The sequence below is a fragment of the Lepisosteus platostomus genome, chromosome 1, assembly GCF_059453375.1.
Source record: "Lepisosteus platostomus isolate fLepPlt1 chromosome 1, fLepPlt1.hap1, whole genome shotgun sequence".
In the NCBI taxonomy this organism is placed as follows: Eukaryota; Metazoa; Chordata; class Actinopteri; order Semionotiformes; family Lepisosteidae; genus Lepisosteus; species Lepisosteus platostomus.
In genome coordinates this window covers 46,580,720-46,602,339 of record NC_142611.1, presented here as the reverse complement: position 1 = coordinate 46,602,339, position 21,620 = coordinate 46,580,720, and positions in this window count along the sequence as shown.

Here is a 21,620-nt window from a genome sequence, read left to right as displayed (position 1 = left end):
AGAAAATCCTTTCAGAGAAAATGTTTCAGGTGTGAAGAACAAACCTGTTCCCACACACCCTGCCCCCACTACCATTAGAATATACACAAACATTTTAGCGTTTCATTCTGAGCAGAAGACCCTCACACCTGAAGAGTGCTGGCTGTGACGAATTAAACCGGTTTTACAGGTTTTAATCACAGACCATGTGACATGGGACATGAGTAAAGTAACACACAGCGCCACTGGATTTGATAATACTGTACCTAACCAAAATCCGCAATATGGAAACAGAACCTGTGTAATTGTTGATAGATGATGTACTCGTAACATTTTTTCAAGACGAACTACAACATTTAAAAAATGACTTGTATGTACTTGATATCTCTAATCAATCCACGGGTTCCAGCACAAAACGAAACTAAAACGCATACCGTTTCGCGCTTCTTATTAGTTGCTCAAAAGTAATTTGACCATATGAAATGCATAATATAAACCTAGAAACATATACGTGAGCAGTACTTAAGCACTGTAGTATCGGTGTTAAGACATACCTCTCAAATACTGTAAATCAAGTTAAAAATATCTCAAGACCGATTCTGGTCGTAATGAAACCATGTTTCGTGTATGTTTTCTTTTTCATCTTGAAATAACTCATTTCTAAATACCTTTTTCACTGTTAACATCTTGTAGCAACTTTGCGACAAAATATACACTCTGACAGTTCATCCTGCTACCAACATTAAATAAAACAAATCTTAAGATTTCTATATTTATGTCTTTATTTAGTGGTTTCATTCAAAGCTTACAATGTTTAGGGAGAAATGGAATACTGGTGTGTATTTTTTTCTTTAAAGTACCGAGACCAGCCATATACTGTATGTTTATGTTAAGATTTCCCTCAGTGGTAAAATTAGATATGAATATTCAATACTTAAACGGGCACAGTTAAGACATTAAATATACATATACATATTGTATACAGTACAGTTTGCATACGGTAATATGTTTATGTTACGCGATTAAAAAATAAATAAATAAAACTGAAAGGTCCAGCACCAGCTGGATTCGAACACACAACTTGCCAGTTGGTAGTCACGCACCTAGACCAGTAGGCTACAAGACAGCTCGCATAAGCAGGCAGGCGAAACAGCCCTACAAAGCCCTGCCGCAGTACACGGATATAATCATACCGTTATTAAATTCTTGAGATACGCGATTCCATATTATATTCCCTTTTAATCAAATTCTAAAAGTATGCTTGTTGACTCCGGTATCACGTTAGTTAAAGACTTCGAAGCTTACAATGTTTAGGGAGAAATGGAATACTGGTGTGTATTTTTTTCTTTTCATGATAGGTGTCGCATTTTAAATCATTTTCGTAGTTAGAAATTATGAAACGCCCTGTTAAAAGCAAGGACGTTTTTATGCCCGTTGAAGTAAAACAAAATGCCTGACAAAGTATGGCTTGGACAGATTCCAAGTGCTTGTACAAATGTGCTAAAGAAATTATACTTTGAGTATACAGCTTGTCCAAAGTCATCCATTATTAATACTATTAGTAATATCTTCAGTAAAGGCTTTGATGCATAAATATTTCTGATAAAGGTAGGTTGTGTAATTTTTTCCCAACTGAGCCATCTTGCTTTCATAAAATATACCAACATTTGAATGACTGATGATTAACATGCTGTAATACACAGTTCAAAATTAAAGGCTCGAATGCTGTACATGAGAGGTTAAGCTCCCCCTGGCGGTTTTACAGGGCGACGCCGGATAGTTAGTCACGTGACACACGTGATACCGCGTGATACCCCGGTGGGCGTGTCGCGGTATGCCGCGAAATACCTCACCCATTTTGAATGGCTGCATCTGTAGCTATATTTATTTGAGCAGAAAGTCACCTTGCTCTAACAAACAACTCTGTTAAGCACAGTGTGTTGTAACACCCCGCACCCTTTTAAATGAGTTTGTAATCACCTTTTTCTGTCCAGGGTGTGGTGTGGAGTGGTGGGGGGTTGGGCAGAGTGATGGAGAGTGAAATAAATTACCACTAGCACTACCAGCATTTTCGCTTTCCCCTGTTGTGAGATGATAATGCCTTAGTGGGGACTGAGCAGTCCCTCCCAAGCTCTTTCAGAATATCTTGGAGATGGTCTGAAGGTTGATTTGTTATTACATTATTTTTCACATTAATATTAATATTTGATATGTACTGTACAATTATAAGAAATGTGACTGTATCACAGTATATTACTAAGATCTTGCAAGTACTTTTAAAAAAATGTTTGTAATTGCAAATTCTTGAAAATAAATTGTTGTATTTTTATATTTATTGAAGACATTGTCATATATAAAAATAAAATGTCAATATATTGTACATAACATTCACTTTAAAAAAAGTGTTTTTGTTGCAAGAAAAACATGTGCTTTGAACACTGCCCTCCCAGTTGAGAGGAAAGAGCTTAATCTACTATACCACACTGTCACTTGGAGAGAATGATGAAACAGGTTGAACAGGTTTCCAACATAATCACGAGTGAATGAGTCAAAGACGTTGATGCAGATGTTCACAAAGAACGGAATACGATACTACTTTGAGCTATATAAATATAATCAAATACTTAAGTATCGTTATTAATTTCTCTAGATACGCGATTCCATATTTTATTCCCTATTAATCGGATTTTATAAAGTATCTGTTTTTTTACTGCGAAAATGAGCACAAGTATTCATAGAAAATGTTAAAACATTATAACTTTTTATGAAGTATATAAACTTAATATAGTCGGAAGGAGCACATAAACGTAAAAACTTTCCCAAAATAACCACAGTAAGTAATTCAGTGAAAGACTTTGATGCTTAAAATGTTTATGAAGAAAGTGAAATACTGTTCTGTATTTTTTACTTAAACTACCGATACCAGCCATATACAGCTTGTATAATGTATTTATATTCCTAAATTAATATCGTTTATGACCTTCAGAGATGTTATGCTCCTCCTATTTGTATGCTCAGCTACCAAAATTTCTCTTTAGTTGTAAGATTCCATATTAATATTCCATATAAAGAGGATTTAAACATGCACAGTAAAGAAAAGCAATCGTTTCAGTAACAACTAATGCACCACAAGTGCCACCTGTTGGTCATTTTGGTCAGCCAATCACGTACGGCAGTAGGCTGTAGATGTTTTCCCGCGGTATGGGATTTTACCACGCATTTTGAATGGCTACATCTGTAGGCTTTTCTATGTTGAAGTAATACTGAACACTTTGATTCCATGTTCTGCCTCCTTTAATTCTCAGGGGCTATTAAAATGACTTCCAGAAGCTTCTATGAATTCATCTGAGATTGTGTAGTGCTACTTATCATTTGCTTCTGTGTTCTGCCTTGTTTAATACTCAGTTGCAATTAAAATGACTTCCAGAAGTTTCTATAATCTTTTTGAGACTGTGTAAATCTGCCAGATGACATTTAAACCTTTTATTTTCAGCATAATTACAGAGTGAGAATAAAATTAAACTTTAAGCATTTACAAACATATAAACTTATATTGACAGATTTGTTTTGTTTCATCCAACACTGATCATTGTCTTATTTAAAAACATTTCATGTTTCTATTTATGCAAAAACATATTGAATGTGCACTTGCATTTTTGATTGTCCATAAACAATTTTTAAGTTATTCATCAAGGGTAGGAACACACTTTGAGCCTGCTTTATTTCATATATAAATAAAAATCATGGGTACTTTTTCATAGTTGTACATTTTACTTTATTCTACTATGAGAATAATGAGAGGAAGTACAAGAAAAAGATTAATCAACAATGTAATATATATGGAGTGTCAAAAGAAATTATTCCTTATAACTGCTACACATTCACAGAATAATAAGGGATACACTGTAATAAAATATCAGATGAAAGGAGCACTGGTATTTTATTGAACAGACATGACATAAATAAATTGATTAACAGGGGGCCTACTGTTAGTGTACAGGCTAGCAGTGGTGAAGGCCACAACTGGAAGCATTGCAAGCTATTCATCTTATACATAGAAATTGTTGCATAGATTGTCTTGTGGAATTCTATCACATTCCTTTTGCACAGCCTGGATAAGCATAATCCTGCTTATTTGAATCTGAGTTCTAGATGCCATAAAACATCCCACAGCAATCCACAAAATGTTGATGGGGCTCATCTTTGCTGAGCATCCACAGTATACTGTAACTGTTACATCCTCATCTCACAAAAAAATTGTTGTTACATCTTAGTGCCTTGAGCAGCATAAAGACTATGCTGTTCTTCTGTAATGGTGTCACCTTAAGATGAGCCTGCAGGAAAGACAACTGAGGTTCCAAGACATAAACAGTGTACCTTAGTGCAGTTAAACTGCCTCAATCATCAATCATCAATTAAGTGGAGTTCTTTAGATCCTGGAAACATCTGCACAAACTATTCTTAGATCTTCTGATTGATTGGTTTATTGGATGCAATAAATATTATTTGTATCTTAAGGCAGGTCTACACAAAACCACAACAAAGATGGACTTTCCCCAACTGCTGTTGAGTCGACCTAATGTGTTACTCTAAAAAATGATGATAAAAAGGGGTTATTGCCTGGCATATTGGTTTTTTTTTCGGTTCTTTTATTTTCTTCAGGATTGACAGGTTACATTACCTCATCACCTAAGCATAATCAACTGTGAGTGTACCACAGCCATCAATAATCACTTACTCAATACCGATGCCAAAAACATTTAATCACTTATTTCAAAATATGTGTGCAAGTTGGGGTTATGTTCATACAAGCTCCTTTTAATACTTTTTATACTGTATTTAAGAATAAATAACGTGATGTGTATTGTCTTAAACAATTATATTTTATAAAAGGTATTTGGCTGCATGAAATCATAAATTAGAATGTTAATTTGACATTTATGTTTATGGTGTTAGGAATGGCTCAGAAGGAATAAAAAAGAAACATGTACTTTCTGTATTAGTCCACGGAGATTCCAATGGTACCAGTGTCATGTTTAAAAGACACTAAATCAGACATGAACAAACTCGTGATGACATTTCAAAGTTTGTCACCTGAGGAATCAAGATCAGTGAAGAACTGTATTTTAAATTTGGAAAATGACTTTGGTTTGGTTGTGGGAGAAAGCATACCACAATAAATACTAGGATCAAATTGAAGGAATTAAAAATTGAAATTTTACTTTTTACACCAAAAGCAAAATGCCGGCTCAAGACCTTTGAAAAGTTTCTAATCAGACAACAAGTATTGACAGGAATACTTTAAAGTATATTTTATGAAACAATAAAATAATTATAATAGAATAACTTTAAAACCCAGAAGTGTGTACCAAGAAGCAATTGTATGTGAAAATTGCTTTTAAATTGCTTTAACCTTTGATTGTTGACCTTTTTCCTGTAGAAATAAATAATAAATTAAATGCTATAAAACATAAAAAGTATTACGCAATTATGCTGCTGTAAAGTGTATCACATTTGCTTGAACAGCACATTCATGCTTCTCAAATTCATTTGTTTTTCCTAAAGTTAATGGAATTTGGAGAACAAAAAAAGCTCAGGAGGATAAAAGTGGCTGAGTTTAATTTCAGTGCACTAACCTTTAGAATGTGACAGCCCATTCAACTTCAATTCTTTTCATTTGCTTCAGTTCCATAATATTTTCATCCATTTTCATTAATTAAGTGTTTTCATGATTACAAATGATGTTGCATTGAATTGGCTTATCCCCTCATAACTCAGTGCATAAGCAATGCATTGTGATTACCTGAGAACGTTAATAACTGTAGGGCAATAGAGCACAAATAGTCTTTTCAAAATTACACTTTTTACTAAGTTGCGGGTTCATTAATATAGAGTTCTCCATAATTATAACAAGATGCTTTGACATAGTATGAAAAAACACAAACTAAGTATTGAACAGTGCAGACAAATTAATCAATATCAGGTAGTCGGGCAGTCTGGCCTTGTACAACATGCAGGCCCTGATGCAGAGTATCACAAAGCTTATGATTCAGTCAAACTGGAAAATTTCCTTTATCCTTATACTATATTATACCTATATTACATCTAATTTTCATATGAGCAATTCAAACATTTGTGTTGGTTTGTTTTACATTGTGTTATGTGTTGAATAATGAAGGTTTGTATACAAGGCTGGAAAATTATATAAAAAACTTCTGTACCTAAAGAAATCTAATAATAACAGTATTTGATTGCATTTGCATTGATGATTGATCACATTTGTATAGAGATTCCATTTTAAAAGAGGAGACCTATTTCATCTACCACTTAAATGCAACACCCCCCTGCATGATGTGAGACAGACATTGTATGCACCACTACACTGCAGATCAGGTGGAGAAAAATAAAATTACTATGGAATACAATCCAGAGGCTCTTGGAAAATGTTCTGATATGCAATGTGTAGGATTGAAAACAAGAGTCTTGGGATGCTGATATTGTTTATTCGGTAAAAAAAAATGACTGCACTTGTGAATCTGTGACTGAGGTAGAGAGTGGTACATGCAGTTACTTTATGACTTTCTGGTTTTAATTCCACTTAGACGTGTGGACACCAATAGATAATCTTCAGCTGCAGGTAACTACCATATTAAGCATTGACCTGAAAGGTAGGACTCAACTTCTCTTTTTCTTTTATTTCTTAACTATTTCCTTAGAGATAGTTCCATAAAGTTAACCTGGTTTGTTGTAGTCATTCAGTGTGTTCAATGTTCAATAAAACAATCCTAAATAAAATAATACAATCATATCTTAAATTCTTGAGGTGGAATCATTAAAAATTGCTTCACCAATTTAATAAATGAGGGAGATCCAATTGTGCAAGCCAAAAGTAGCCAAAACACATTGCTTAAAATCTTTTGTCTCATTAACAGTTCCATCTGAACCTTAATGACTAGTCACAACTTTGGTTTGACTTCTCAATCAGAAGCTCCTTTTATAATACTATATCCCCAATCACCATACTGGGTTTTTATTGGGAATTCTCGTCAAAGCAACCTGGTTTATCTTAGAGGTTTCTTATTCCTGTACTTACCCCCATTCTTGCTTAGCATCTGAGATCTGTAGACATCAGCCAAGAAGGGGGTAATGATGCTGTCATATTTAAGATAACCAAGTGTGTTTTTATGTTTTTCTCACTGTATGTCCGAATCCTTTATTTCTACACTGTTGCCTTTTTATCAGTAATTGAAATGGAACAAATAGTTATCTATTGCAACTTTGCACTGTTGGACAGAGTCACTAGCTATATCAGTTGCATAATTTTAGGCCAAAATAATACTAAACATCAACATGTCTTTGGCAAAGTTTAATCCTTTCAAAGTTTCATTTTCACAAAACTTTCACACATCAATTCCTCCTCATGTTATCAGTCATATTAGCCGTATCAGTGTCGTGTTCATATAAACAAATGAATTCATTGTGCTATAAATAATAATTTATAATACTAATTATATATAATTAATTATATATTAATTAATAATAATAATAGTAGCAACAGAAGTAGCAACAGTAGAAGAAACATCAGTAATAAGAGTAGTGGCTGTTTTCTATATTGACATAATTAAACTAGACAGCACATAAGACAAAATACATAAATCAACACATGGTTTGTTTTGTACTATAAACACTATCTTCAGGATAGAACTGTTTTATACAAAGCAAAAAAGCATATACACCCTGGGGTTTCCAGACATTCAGAATACAGAAGGAAGTGGTTGCAGTCCCGGAGCTCAGATGACATTCTGTTTGAACGATCAGTTTAGTTTTATCCTGAGAAATACCTTCTGGAATATTAATAACAAAGGAAACATAGGACATTAATTATTTTGCCTTGTGCAATTCTAAAGGCTTACCAAGGTCATGACTAAAATTTCAAGTGGGCACTCAATTGATTTTACCGATTAATTGTGATGTTTTAAATTGCCCCATTCTCTTGAGGAATGAAGCAACAGAAAGAGGTCTGATTCAAATATCACACTATCACTCAAATGGATTCCAACAATAAAAAATGACATTTCTAACTTAATATCATGTAGTGCCTGTAAGTCTCAGAATAGAGGATTATAGGGACATTTGTGCTTGTTCTGTCCATCAAAGACAACCTCTAAAATGATTAGGTGAGTCCCAAATGTGCTAGTACGTTAGCTTAATATCATAGAAATTAAACCAGGCAGCCTCCGATTGTCCAATGCAAAGTCAGCTCTTGATTGGAATTTATAGTCACCAGACATTTGGGTTTATAGCAATATGTATCTAAGAGTTCTAATTAAACAACACAAACACATTGCTCAATATCATTTGGTTTTAATAAACTATATACATTTGTTAATTGGCTAAGAAAATCTTGCTTCAATAGTATGTATGCTTGATAGTCAGCAAAAAACTTTAATATGCTTTGCTTACTATATTGTGGTTTTAGATTAAAATCTCTATATAATATACACATAGTATTATTATGGAATAAACTGTAACCTAAGCCAAAATACAAGAACTACGGCCAACGTTTTTTTTTTTGTACAAAGGAAATGTACAAACTGAAGTTTGCCAATAAGTGTCTTTTAAATGACAAAAAAAAAGTATTTTCATGGGTAAATGACTGGAAAAACAACTTGCTGTTGTTGAGACAACATAAACAAACTTGATAGAAAACTATTATGTTGAATAAAGCTGCTTCACCTATTGAATGTTATTCACAAAGGCCCACAACAGTTTTACTTTTTTATAAAATTCTGTGTGGGCACCAAAACACATTTTTATTGATAGAAAACATTTGAGACCAATTATTTTTCCTCTATAATACTAATACAGAGGAAATAGTATGTGATTTATTCAGAAGACAATTTGGCTTGTTTTCAGTTGTGTAGATTGTGAGAATATTTTTTTCTTTTTTGTATCCTTTAGAGCTCTCAGGTGCAATGAGGATCAAAATGACTATATTTTATATTATTTGTTGCAATGAATTCTTCTAGTGAATGACAGGAATAAAGCAATAATAATTCCATTGTTTTCTGAACAATATCTGAAGCCTTTTTTAGTAATCACAATATGCTTCTGCATCAGAGATTCCCATACAACATTTTGTCATTTAAAATGCTCTATGCAACAACGGTGTCCTCAGAATGAAAATGTTTACTAAAGAAATATTACATAAGTAATATTTTTATTTTAGTTTTATTTGCTTAGGAGAAAGCAAATTGTGTTGGGCACAGAAATATTATACATCTATCCATTGTTTAACTTTTTTATAAGCTAAAAGGTCATGGGGAGAGCTGGAGCCAAACCTGACATGCAACGGGGAAAAGGCACTACACACCCTGGGCAGGACACCAGTCCATTGATGTGCATACACAGACACAAACATACACATGCTCACACCAGGACCAATTAACCCTCCTGTATGTCTTTGGTCTGTGGGAGGAAACCAGAGCACCCAGGGGAAACTCATACAAACACAGGGAGAACATACAAACTCCATGTTGATAACACGTTAGGAATTTAACCCATACCTTCTGCACCATGAGACAGCAATGCTAACCTTTGTGCCCCCATGCCACCCCGTATACAAAATGATTTCTATGTTCATATTGTTTGTTATAGAAAGTGTGTCATCATTACCCAAAATCATAGGCTTTAATGTCATGCTTGTTTATTTCTTAAAAATATTATAACAATAATTAAAACAATGAAAACATAAAAATCTATCCTTAGGATGTATTTATTTGTTCAGTATCAAAAATAGGTTTAAGAACACAACATTTTATTATTATTAATACAGTCATATCATGGTTTAAAATGAAACAAGTTTTCAAACAATACATTGGAATTCCTGGTAACACTGTGATAGAATAACCCATGGATGACCATTCAAAATAGAATAATAGCATGGGCAAAACGGGAATTACTGTAGGTGGCATACAATTTATACAGGACATCATAAAAGATCTGCAACTTGTGTTTTTTCCAGAACTGAATTTAATACCAAAACTTAAATTACTTTAATATATCATTTAAAAATGAATCGTATCTTTGATTTAAAACCTTTTGGCAAGTTTAGCCAAGTAAATAACAAGTTTTTTATTCTCAATCTAAGTTTAGATTTTTTTTATACAGGCAAGCTGTATAAAGCTTAGCAAAAACCTTACTTCTAAGGTTTTTTCTGGAAAGGATAAGAGTTCAATGGAATTAACATTTTGGTAGAAGGAATTTAGCAGAATCATGGAATGAGTGTTTAAGGTATGACATGTTATTACTACCTATGAAAAGTTATGTTTAATGCAATAAAATTTCATGACAGTAATGTATTAGACTATAGATTAAATTAATCAATTGAAAAGTTGGATACATGTCCCATCTCATTTCCTAACAACTTACTTCTGGGGAGGGTCACTGTTGTAAGACGCTGAGCAGAGCAGACCTCAGGAGAAAAAGGTCTCAAAAGGATTCTTAGGCCCGTTGAGAGAGATAATCCCTCCAGTGGGTCTGCCCAATACACTTTCAGCAGGAGTTGCCCTGGAAGCATCCTAACCACGTGCCCATGCTACCTCAACTGGTGGTGCTCCATCCGGAGGAGCAGCAACTCTGCTCCAAAGTCTTCCCAGATTGCTGAGCTCCTCTCCCTGTCACAAAGCCCAGTAGCCCTGCAGAGAAACCTCATTTCTGCCACTGTACCCGTGATCACATTCTTTCACTCACTATCCAAAGCTCTTAACCTTAGATGAATATAGGGACATAGATCAATAGAAAAACCAAGAGATTTGTCCAAAAACTCAGTTCCCATTTCACTACCCAAGATCCAATAAAGCATCTGTGTTACTGTATTAAGTACATGTTTGGATACATCAATCAAATGTATTGATTCATAACTTTTGGGAATGTTGGAAAGTTCGTACAGTGTGTGCACAATTAGAGAGCTGTTTATCCTCTACTTTTAAATGTAATATTGTTTAAACCAGTCATTATGCTTATTACAAGATATACAGATGCAGCCATTCAAAATGCGCGGTAAAAACCCGCGGTACGGTAACCTACCCACAAGCCACCGCGGGGCACCGGAGCATACCGCAGGGCAAGTGATTGGCTGGCCAAAATGACCGACAGGGGCACTCGTGGTGCATTGGTTGGTAGTGCAAAGATTTAATCATTTAATGTCTTTACTGTGCACATTTTAATCCGCTTAGTTTTGAATATTTATATGGATTTTACCACTAAAGGGAAATTTTAGTAGCTGAGCATAAAAAGAAGAGGAGCATAACGCATCTGAAGGTCATAAACGATATTAATTTAAAACATTACTGTATGTATGTAAACTGTACTGTGTATGGCTGGTCTTGGTAGTTTAAAGAAAAAATACACACCAGTCTTCCATTTCTCCCTAAACATTTTAAGCATGAAAGTTTTATGAAACGGTACCCAAATATGCGATTGCTGTATAGAATGAATTTTAATTAAAAAAAAAAATTAACACGAACATTAAGCTGTTTACATGTTCCGCCTGAGAACAGTCACCCGTTGCTACCCAACGCAGAATGGTGATTGGCTGACACCATCTGACACCCCTCTGATTGGAGAAAAAAGACGTGCTGGTTTGCTATACCAGGAAGAGGATTTCTTTCAATTCTAAACGTGTATTTTAAAAGTTTAAGAAGTAAAAACCTTACAGCGTACACAGATTTCTAAACTGATCAGGATCGTTATCTTTGTCTTATGCATAATAATGTTCACCGCTCTGTCCAGCAAATTAATAATAAACTTTATTTTATATAGCTTTTTAAACAAATAAGTAATTAGATTGCTCATAAACCTAATCACTTGCTTTTTCTTTTTGTTTAGGCTCAGATTTCAACTATAGATCGTATTATTAATAACCATAATAACAACCAACCAACAAAAACAACCATATAAACATAATACCAACCAAAAACATAGATAACAACCACAATACAAAATCAAATAATCAAACCATTTTACACTCGCAAAGTCCTCCAATTATCATAATCCCGCCCCTTATGCAAAACCAAACCTTCCTCCCATCCCAGTTTATCCTGTTTATCATAAACAAAATCCACCTCAATTTTCAACATAAAGCATTACACAAAATCAATACCTCAACACTCCATACTCAACAACGATAATTCACAAACAGCCAGAACATGTAACTACACATTCCCAAACATACCTACTTTCCATAGCCCCGCCCCTTATGCAAAACCAACATCCCTCCCCTGTTCTCTCTCTCCCCTGGCGGTTGTAATTGTTTTTATTTTCAAATAAATTTTAGCAAAGTCATGTATTTTAAAAATCTTAAGATTTTTCTATTTATGTCTTTATTTAGTGGTTTCATTAGTGACAAAGGCTAAACTTTCTTGGAAAAATGTCTTTTATGTAAACCATGTTTGCTATTAATTCATTCAGGGCTAAAATATGTTCATTGTCTTCTAATGAAAGAAGGGTTCCTTTCGCCGTAGTCGGGAGCCTAGCCTTTAACTAGTAAGTACTGTATTTACTGGGTTTTTGAGGGGGGGGTCTTTCGCTGGAAATCTCGCCTCCTACTTTGAAAATACCCGTGAAACCGGTTCAATTCGTCACAGCCAGCACTCCTGCAGAGAGTTGGGTTGTACTTGCAGTGCATACAGTACACGCGTTATGCTCTTCGTTAATGTCTGGGAAGTTTTATTTAATCTCTGAGCCATACTGATTCTTCTGGAAGCCAGTTTCCGCCAGGGAGTAAAAAAAAAAACACACTATGGTATTCTCTCCAATGCAGTGCAGTTAAAAACATACCTCTGATGCTGCTCCTAAATGAATATCGTTTATGACCATCAGAAGCTTTATCCTCCTTTTCTTTTTTCCAGTGGATTGAACAGGGAGAGGCATTTCATGATGTACTTTTCACTGATGAAACAACAGTGGCTCTGGAACAGTTTTCAACCAAGTCGTTTTATAAAAAGGGGAGATATGTACACGTTACTGAAGCTAAAAGTTTAGCCTTTGTCACTAATGTAAACACTAAATAAAGACATATAGAAATCCCATTTTTAGGATCAGAGTCTTACATGTGGTTATTTCGAAAACGTTTGTACGTGCTCCTTCTTACCATGTTACTGTTTGCCGTTACTGACCATATTAAGTTTAAGTGCCTGTGGGCACTTTTCATGTCCGTGGGGGGTGGACCGTCTTTCATTAGAAGGTTAGTCTGTTCTACTCTGAGAATGTAGAGGCGGTGGGAAGTGCCCGCGGTCATTTAATTAGTATTAAAATCTTAGTTATCTTTATAGTTCACAGGTTTGCATGCATAATTTAATTTTGAAAGCCACTGAGACATCAGGTACTACTGTTGTATTTATGAAAAAGAAACAAAACAAAAAACATACTAACAACTGTGCCATCCTACTCCTTAGTTAATACATTTTATTCATAAACAGTTAACATTGTTAGCAAAATATTTTGAATTATATTTAACCCTATTTTTTCTTTAGTTTTGTATTTAACTTATTATATGATAGTCAGACTTAATGTATATTAATGTATATTTGAACAATGAAAATATATTTTTACAAGATTTTACATTAAGCACTTAAAATTAATATGGTTAATAATAGTAAACTGTAACATGCTGTTACAAGATCGGTTAACTGCGAAGAAAATCCTTTCAGAGAAAATGTTTCAGGTGTGAAGAACAAACCTGTTCCCACACACCCTGCCCCCACTACCATTAGAATATACACAAACATTTTAGCGTTTCATTCTGAGCAGAAGACCCTCACACCTGAAGAGTGCTGGCTGTGACGAATTAAACCGGTTTTACAGGTTTCAATCACAGATTGGGACTCAGTAAAGTAACACACAGCGCCACTGGATTTGATAATACTGTACCTAACCAAAATCCGCAATATGGAAACAGAACCTAATTGTTGATAGATGATGTACTCGTAACATTTTTTCAAGACGAACTACAACATTTAAAAAATGACTTGTATGTACTTGATATCTCTAATCAATCCACGGGTTCCAGCACAAAACGAAACTAAAACGCATACCGTTTCGCGCTTCTTATTAGTTGCTCAAAAGTAATTTGACCGTATGAAATGCATAATATAAACCTAGAAACATATACGTGAGCAGTACTTAAGCACTGTAGTATCGGTGTTAAGACATACCTCTCAAATACTGTAAATCAAGTTAAAAATATCTCAAGACCGATTCTGGTCGTAATGAAACCATGTTTCGTGTATGTTTTCTTTTTCATCTTGAAATAACTCATTTCTAAATACCTTTTTCACTGTTAACATCTTGTAGCAACTTTGCGACAAAATATACACTCTGACAGTTCATCCTGCTACCAACATTAAATAAAACAAATCTTAAGATTTCTATATTTATGTCTTTATTTAGTGGTTTCATTCGAAATGGAATACTGGTGTGTATTTTTTTCTTTAAAGTACCGAGACCAGCCATATACTGTATGTTTATGTTAAGATTTCCCTTCAGTGGTAAAATTAGATATGAATATTCAATACTTAAACGGGCACAGTTAAGACATTAAATAAACATATACATATTGTATGCAGTACAGTTTGCATACGGTAATATGTTTATGTTACGCGATTAAAAAATAAATAAAACTGAACGGTCCAGCACTAGCTGGATTCGAACAAACAACCTGCCAGCTGGTAGTCACACACATAGACCAGTAGGCTACAAGACAGCTCGCATAAGCAGGCAGGCGAAACAGCCCTGCCGCAGTACACGGATATAATCATACCGTTATTAAATTCTTGAGATACGCGATTCCATATTATATTCCCTTTTAATCAAATTCTAAAAGTATGCTTGTTGACTCCGGTATCACGTTAGTTAAAGACTTCAAAGCTTACAATGTTTAGGGAGAAATGGAATACTGGTGTGTATTTTTTTCTTTTCATGATAGGTGTCGCATTTTAAATCATTTTCGTAGTTAGAAATTATGAAACGCCCTGTTAAAAGCAAGGAAGTTTTTATGCCCGTTGAAGTAAAACAAAATGCCTGACAAAGTATGGCTTGGACAGATTCCAAGTGCTTGTACAAATGTGCTAAAGAAATTATACTTTGAGTATACAGCTTGTCCAAAGTCATCCATTATTAATACTATTAGTAATATCTTCAGTAAAGGCTTTGATGCATAAATATTTCTGATAAAGGTAGGTTGTGTACTTTTGTCCAACTGAGCAATCTTGCTTTCATAAAATATACCAACATTTGAATGACTGATGATTAACATGCTGTAATACACAGTTCAAAATTAAAGGCTCGAATGCTGTACATGAGAGGTTAAGCTCCCCCTGGCGGTTTTACAAGGCGACGCCGGATAGCTAGTCACGTGACACACGTGATACCGCGTGATACCCCGGTGGGCGTGTCGCGGTATGCCGTGAAATACCTCACCCATTTTGAATGGCTGCATCTGTATCACATGACCATTCATTGAGATATCCATTATGTTGGATTGTTGTATACCCTGTTATATTTTTAAATAAACACCTGTTCCAATACTGGAAATCAACTTTATTACCAAATTTGAAAGAATATACATCTTTTGAATTGTATCATTTAAGCACTGAGTAAAGTTGAGCACTGAAAATAAATAAAACTATACAATTTCAAAGAGTATGGGGAGATGTAATGTAAACTTTGGATGAAATTTGATTTTATGGATCAGAGAAGGAAAGTAGAGGATGTCAACATCTGTATTGTGGTTGTTATTCTGATATATTGTACTATGTAATAAGATGTCATTGTTATTATATATTTTATGTTGTTTTGTGTATTTTGTGATGTCATGTTATATCTGCATATTATAATGTCACATAATGACATTTGCACCATTTATAATCCAAATAAAAATATAACAGTATGAGGAATTTCAGTGCTCAGGTAATGAAATCACATTCCTGCTCTTGTTTGGTCCATAACCCACTTGGTGAACTTTCAGTCTGAACTTGTGGCTGGTTACTCTGCCCATGGTAGAGTTTCCAGCTCCTCTCCTAATGGAGCAAACTGGTTCCTTGAAGAGTGAGCTCAAGTGTGTTAATTAAACATATCAATTTGGATAATGTTTGATCCTTCTTTATTTTTCTCCCATCACTTGTCTAATGCCTAAACATGTTGTCTAACTGGTGTGAAATGGTCTTCACAATATAACCATACTGGTTGAATAATTTCTAGATCAACAAGTCTGTTGCACCCATGTGCAAATGCCCACATTTATAAAATTATCTCTAAATTATTTTTGATAATGACAGCTCAGAGAGACAGGTGCTTTGTTATATTCAGACTGAGTTGTCTTGATGTGATGATTCCTTTCTTTATTCTGAAGTCTCCTGATGTCCTAATCCCACAAAAATCCTGGAAAAACAGCAGGATTATGACATATTATGCATGAAACAGTGGAGAAGCAAAAAAAAATAAACTCAAAGAAAATTTAGATCATAAACAGAAGACAGCCATTACAAAGAATTAAATAACTACCCTTATAAATGCTAAAAACTACATTTTTTTAACAAATCCGTAAAAAGTTTCAGTCACACTTTTTTAGCATATTACAATAACTTACTTTATGAGAGTAAAAGGTGGAATTAATTATATCTGGTTTGATTCTGGTAACTATTTGATCTATGATAAAACAGTTGTATGCAGTTCAGAAATTTTTACAGTCATCAAAGATATCCACCAGTGTAAAAAATACTACACTTTCGTTTTGTTATTGAACTTGCATAATCCTTCCTTCTATGACCTTATCTACAATATAATACAATATGATACACAGATTAAGGTACTCTAGATTCTGAACACAATCCATCTACGTGTTTTTCATTTATTTTCTAAGATTGGTTCAGACAACAATGTCTCTTCCTAAGTCTGTTTAAAATTACCTCATCCCTTTTGTGCTTCCCAACATACTTCACTGTTTTAACTCATATAGCTAGAAAATATAAACATTCATTTGTGCTTATGCCTGTATTTTAGGTTCTTTATTCAACAGCTATCAGCTGTTGCTACAAAAATTATATTTAACTCTTAACGATAATTTTGACAGCATTTCTTTCCAAATGTAGAAATATGTCTATCACATAATTTCTTAATGTACTCCTAGCCTCAAAATCAACTGCAAATTTCCTAGATACCAGACATAGAGATGCAGCCATTCAAAATGCACGGTACAAACCGGCGGTACGGGAAAGCCACTGCAGGGCACCGCGGTAAGTGATTGGCTGGCCAAAATGACCGACAGGGGCACTCGTGGTGCATTGGTCGGTAGTGAAAAGATTTATTCATTTAATCTCTTTACTGTGCACAATTTAATCCGCTTAGTATTGAATATTTATATGAAATTTTACCACTAAAGGGAAATTTTAGAAGCTGAGCATAAAAAGAAGAGGAGCATAACGCATCTGAAGGTCATAAACTATATTAATTTAGGAACATAAACATTACTGTATGTAAACTGTACTGTGTATGGCTGGTCTTGGTAGTTTAAAGAAAAAATACACACCAGTCTTCCATTTCTCCCTAAACATTTTAAGCATGAAAGTTTTATGAAACGCTACCCAAATATGCGATTGCTGTATAAAATTAATTTTAATTTAAAAAAAATTATTCAACACGAAAATTAAGCTGTTTACATCTTCCGCCTGAGAAAATAGTCACCCGTTGCTACCCAACGCAGAAACACAGCCACTAACTAGCAAAGAGAGGACATTAGCTAGCCAATATGATAAAGAAATAAATGATTATTTTGTTTATTTCTTTTGCACATTTATTTGAACATTTCCATCGATTGTACAAGCACTTGAAAACGCCCGTTTTCCATGTAAATAGTTCCTTGGTTCCGCACCCCGCACCAAAGAAATTTATATTTCTAAATATCACAACATGATCGAATTTAAGTCATTTTAATAACAATGAATAGTCACCTATGCGTTACAATTTATATTGATTTAAAATACATTTATATTGATTTAAATCACGTTTAAATCGCCTTTATTTAAACCCATAAATAAAGCTGATACTGTTTAGACTTTTAATTATTTAAAACTGTATTACAGCAGCACAATGCACAATGCAACGTAAATTGCTATCTTTGTCTTCTGCGTAATAATGTTCACCTCTCTGTCCAGCAAATTAACAATAATAATAATAATGTACTTTATTGTATATGGCTCCTTTAAAGGTGGCTCCTCAAAGCGCTTTACAGGATAAAAACAATAACAACAATAGTGTTAGGCTGGGCAAACGATTTTTTTTTATAAAAATACAAAATGAGATATAATGATGTGTTCTGGCTTAGACATTAACGAAGAGCATAACACGTGGGTGGCGTAGCGTTCGGCTCTGGCTTTCCCATCTATACCGATGCACTGCAAGTACAACCCCCCTCTCTGCGGGACTGCTGGCTGTGACGAATTAAACCGGTTTCACAGGTATTTTCAAAGTAGAAGGGGGTGAGTTTTCCAGCGAAAGACACCTCCCCCCCTCCAAAACCACCTAGTAAGTACAGTACTTACTAGTTAAGAAAGCTAGGCTCCTCAATGAAATCGCTTTAACATGCTAATGTGTTGGTGTAACAGTCCGGGCGTGGCAAGCTTCTAATGTCAACCCAACTACGGCGAAAGGAACCCTTCTTTCATTGGAAGACAATGAACATATTCTAGCCCTAAATGAATTAATAGCAAACATGGTTTACATAAAAGACATTTTTCGAAGAAAGTTTAGCCTTTGTCACTAATGAAACCACTTAATAAAGACATCAATATAGAAATCTTAAGATTTTTAAAATACATGACTTTGCTAAAATTTATTGAAAAATAAAAACGATTACAAACGCCAGCGGAGAGAGAGAACAGGGGAGGGATGTTGGTTTTGCATAAGGGGCGGGGTTATGGAATGAGGTCTATTTGGGAATGTGGAGTTACATGTTCTGGCTGTTTGTGAATTATCGTTGTTGAGTATGGAGTGTTGAGGTATTGATTTTGTGTAATGATTTATGTTGAAAATTGAGGTGGATTTTGTTTATGATAAAGAGGATAAACTGGGATGGGAGGAGGGTTTGGTTTTGCATAAGGGGGGAATTTGAGGGAGTTTGCAGGCTATTTTGGTTTGTATTACGAATAATTTGTACAAGATATTGAGATTTGTTGTTGTTTTGTTGAGATTTAACTCCGCAAGTCTGAGTTCTTGTGTCCGTCCTATCCGAGCCCGAAAGTATTACAATATGTATTTTTATAGCAGGTGGTGTACAGCTTTTTAGTATAGATTACACTTTTCTAAAATGTATTTAAAAAATAAAATGATTACAATCTAATCTTTCCATATTATATTAGCAGAAAAGCTTAAAACTACCACTCTTTTACACACTATTTCACATGTTAGTTAAAGACTTCGATGCTTAAAATGCTTAGGGAGAAATGGAATACCGGTGTGTATTTTTTCTTTAAAGTACCGATTCCTGGAATCTGACTGGCTGAAACCCTTCTGAAGTGGCTCCATAATATCTGGTATACGGAAAAGAAAGCATTGATTTTATGAAAAATCAATTATGAAATTATGAAATGCTCTGTTAAAAGCAAGGGTGTTTTTATGTCCTTTGCAGTAAAAGAAAATGCCTGACAAAGTAGGGCTTGGACAGATTCCAAGTGCTTGTACAAATGTGCTAAAGAAATTAGCAAAAAAAGTCATTCCTTTATCATTCCTTTATCGTATTGGCTAGCTAATGTCCTATTTGTCAAAGAAATACGATATACCGCGTGATACTGCGTTTTGATGCGACACGCCCACCGGGGTATACCGCGAAATACCCCACCCATTTTGAATGGCTGTATCTGTATGGTATCCATAGACGATTAACCAAAATACTGTATATTACTAAGTAATGGTAAAAATAAAACAAAACCTCCCTTGAAAATAGATTAATAGGATTGAAGGGAATATAAGGCGGCTGAAGAATCTGAGAACAAAAGGTTTTACCACTATTATCTACTCCACAGGAAAACAATCTCACACTGAAAAAAGATTGTATACAACCAACGTCTGGTGTATACATACAGATCCAGCCATTCAGAATGCAGAAATACACTGGATAATGCAGTACATTGCAGCGCATGTGTGGCGGGGCACTGTGCATTTTTTAAAATATGCAGTTGCTGGACTGCACTAATTTGTAAAATCACCAGGTGGAACAGTGAAAGCTTAATGTGGCTTGTGGAAGCATTTGGGTTGTTGCCAGAAAACGACTGGTTTTGAATCCTGGTTTAGACTTTTATTAGTTTTAAACTGTGCATTACACTATTTTAAATATTAAGTTAATATTACATTAATTAAAAAAGAAAGTAGGGCTATTTTACAAAAACATAATTACTAGGTTTGATATATGAAAAAATAATGTATTATTCTACTGTCATTTATTGTGAGCCAATGTGCTTTTTTCAGGCTCACATCTGCATTGAGATAATCTATATTGTGCCTTAATGCAAATTTCAGCAGTGAGTAATTAGGATAATTTACCTTTAAATTTCGATTGTGAAAAATATCGTTTTTACACATACCGTACTGTAGGCTTTGAAGCCATACAGTCTCATATGTACAGGTAATATATACCTAATGTACATACAATAGACTGTAGTGGGAGCTTAATATAAAAAATACAAAATACACACAATATTCCACCATCTTCATTAACATTTTATGCATCAAGGTCTTTAACTCAGCAATGTGCAGTGGTTATTTTTTGACGTGCTTGTTCTAACTATATAAATTTTATATACTTAATAAAAAGCTATATGTTATATATATATGTGTAACCTTTTTGAAGAACGTGTAATAAGAACACTCTCCATTATTGTAAAAAAAACAACATTTAATGCTGATTTAATACCACATGATAGGGAATATTAATATGGAATCATGTAATTAAAGCAACTTTGGCATTTTAAAATATCATTTGTAGATATTTTTGAAACACTTTGATGTTGTGACAAGACAAGTGGTTACTACTCTTAGGAACACGGTTCAAATCCAGGTCAGAGCAATCCTTTTGGCTATATTTTTTACAGTCAGATTTCTTAAAATAGTTAAGAATAGCTTATTATAGCTTGTTGTGAACATGATGTGCCACTTTCAGGTTTACACAGAGAAATCCTACTCTGTGAGGCCCCTGAACAAGGCCCTTAACCCCAACTGCTCCAGGGGTGCCATATAAATGGCTGACCCCGCGCTTTGACCCCAAGCTTCTCTCCTTGTCTGTGTGTCTCATGGAGAGCAAGTTGGGGTATGCAAAAAGACAAATTCCTAACACAAGATATTGTATATGACCAATAAAGTGATCTCTCTCTCTCGTGAAGAAAATCTATATTTTGTGTTAATGAAACTTTAAATATTGATTATGACAAATATTTCACACATACTTTTAGAACCATATGGTATCATACTGTACAGATTCAGCCATTCAAAACGGATGGGGTATTTCTCGGTATACTGCGGTGGGCGTGTCGCATCAAAACGCGGTATCACGCCATGTATCGCGTCATTTGACGTCATGCCGGAAAGTTTCC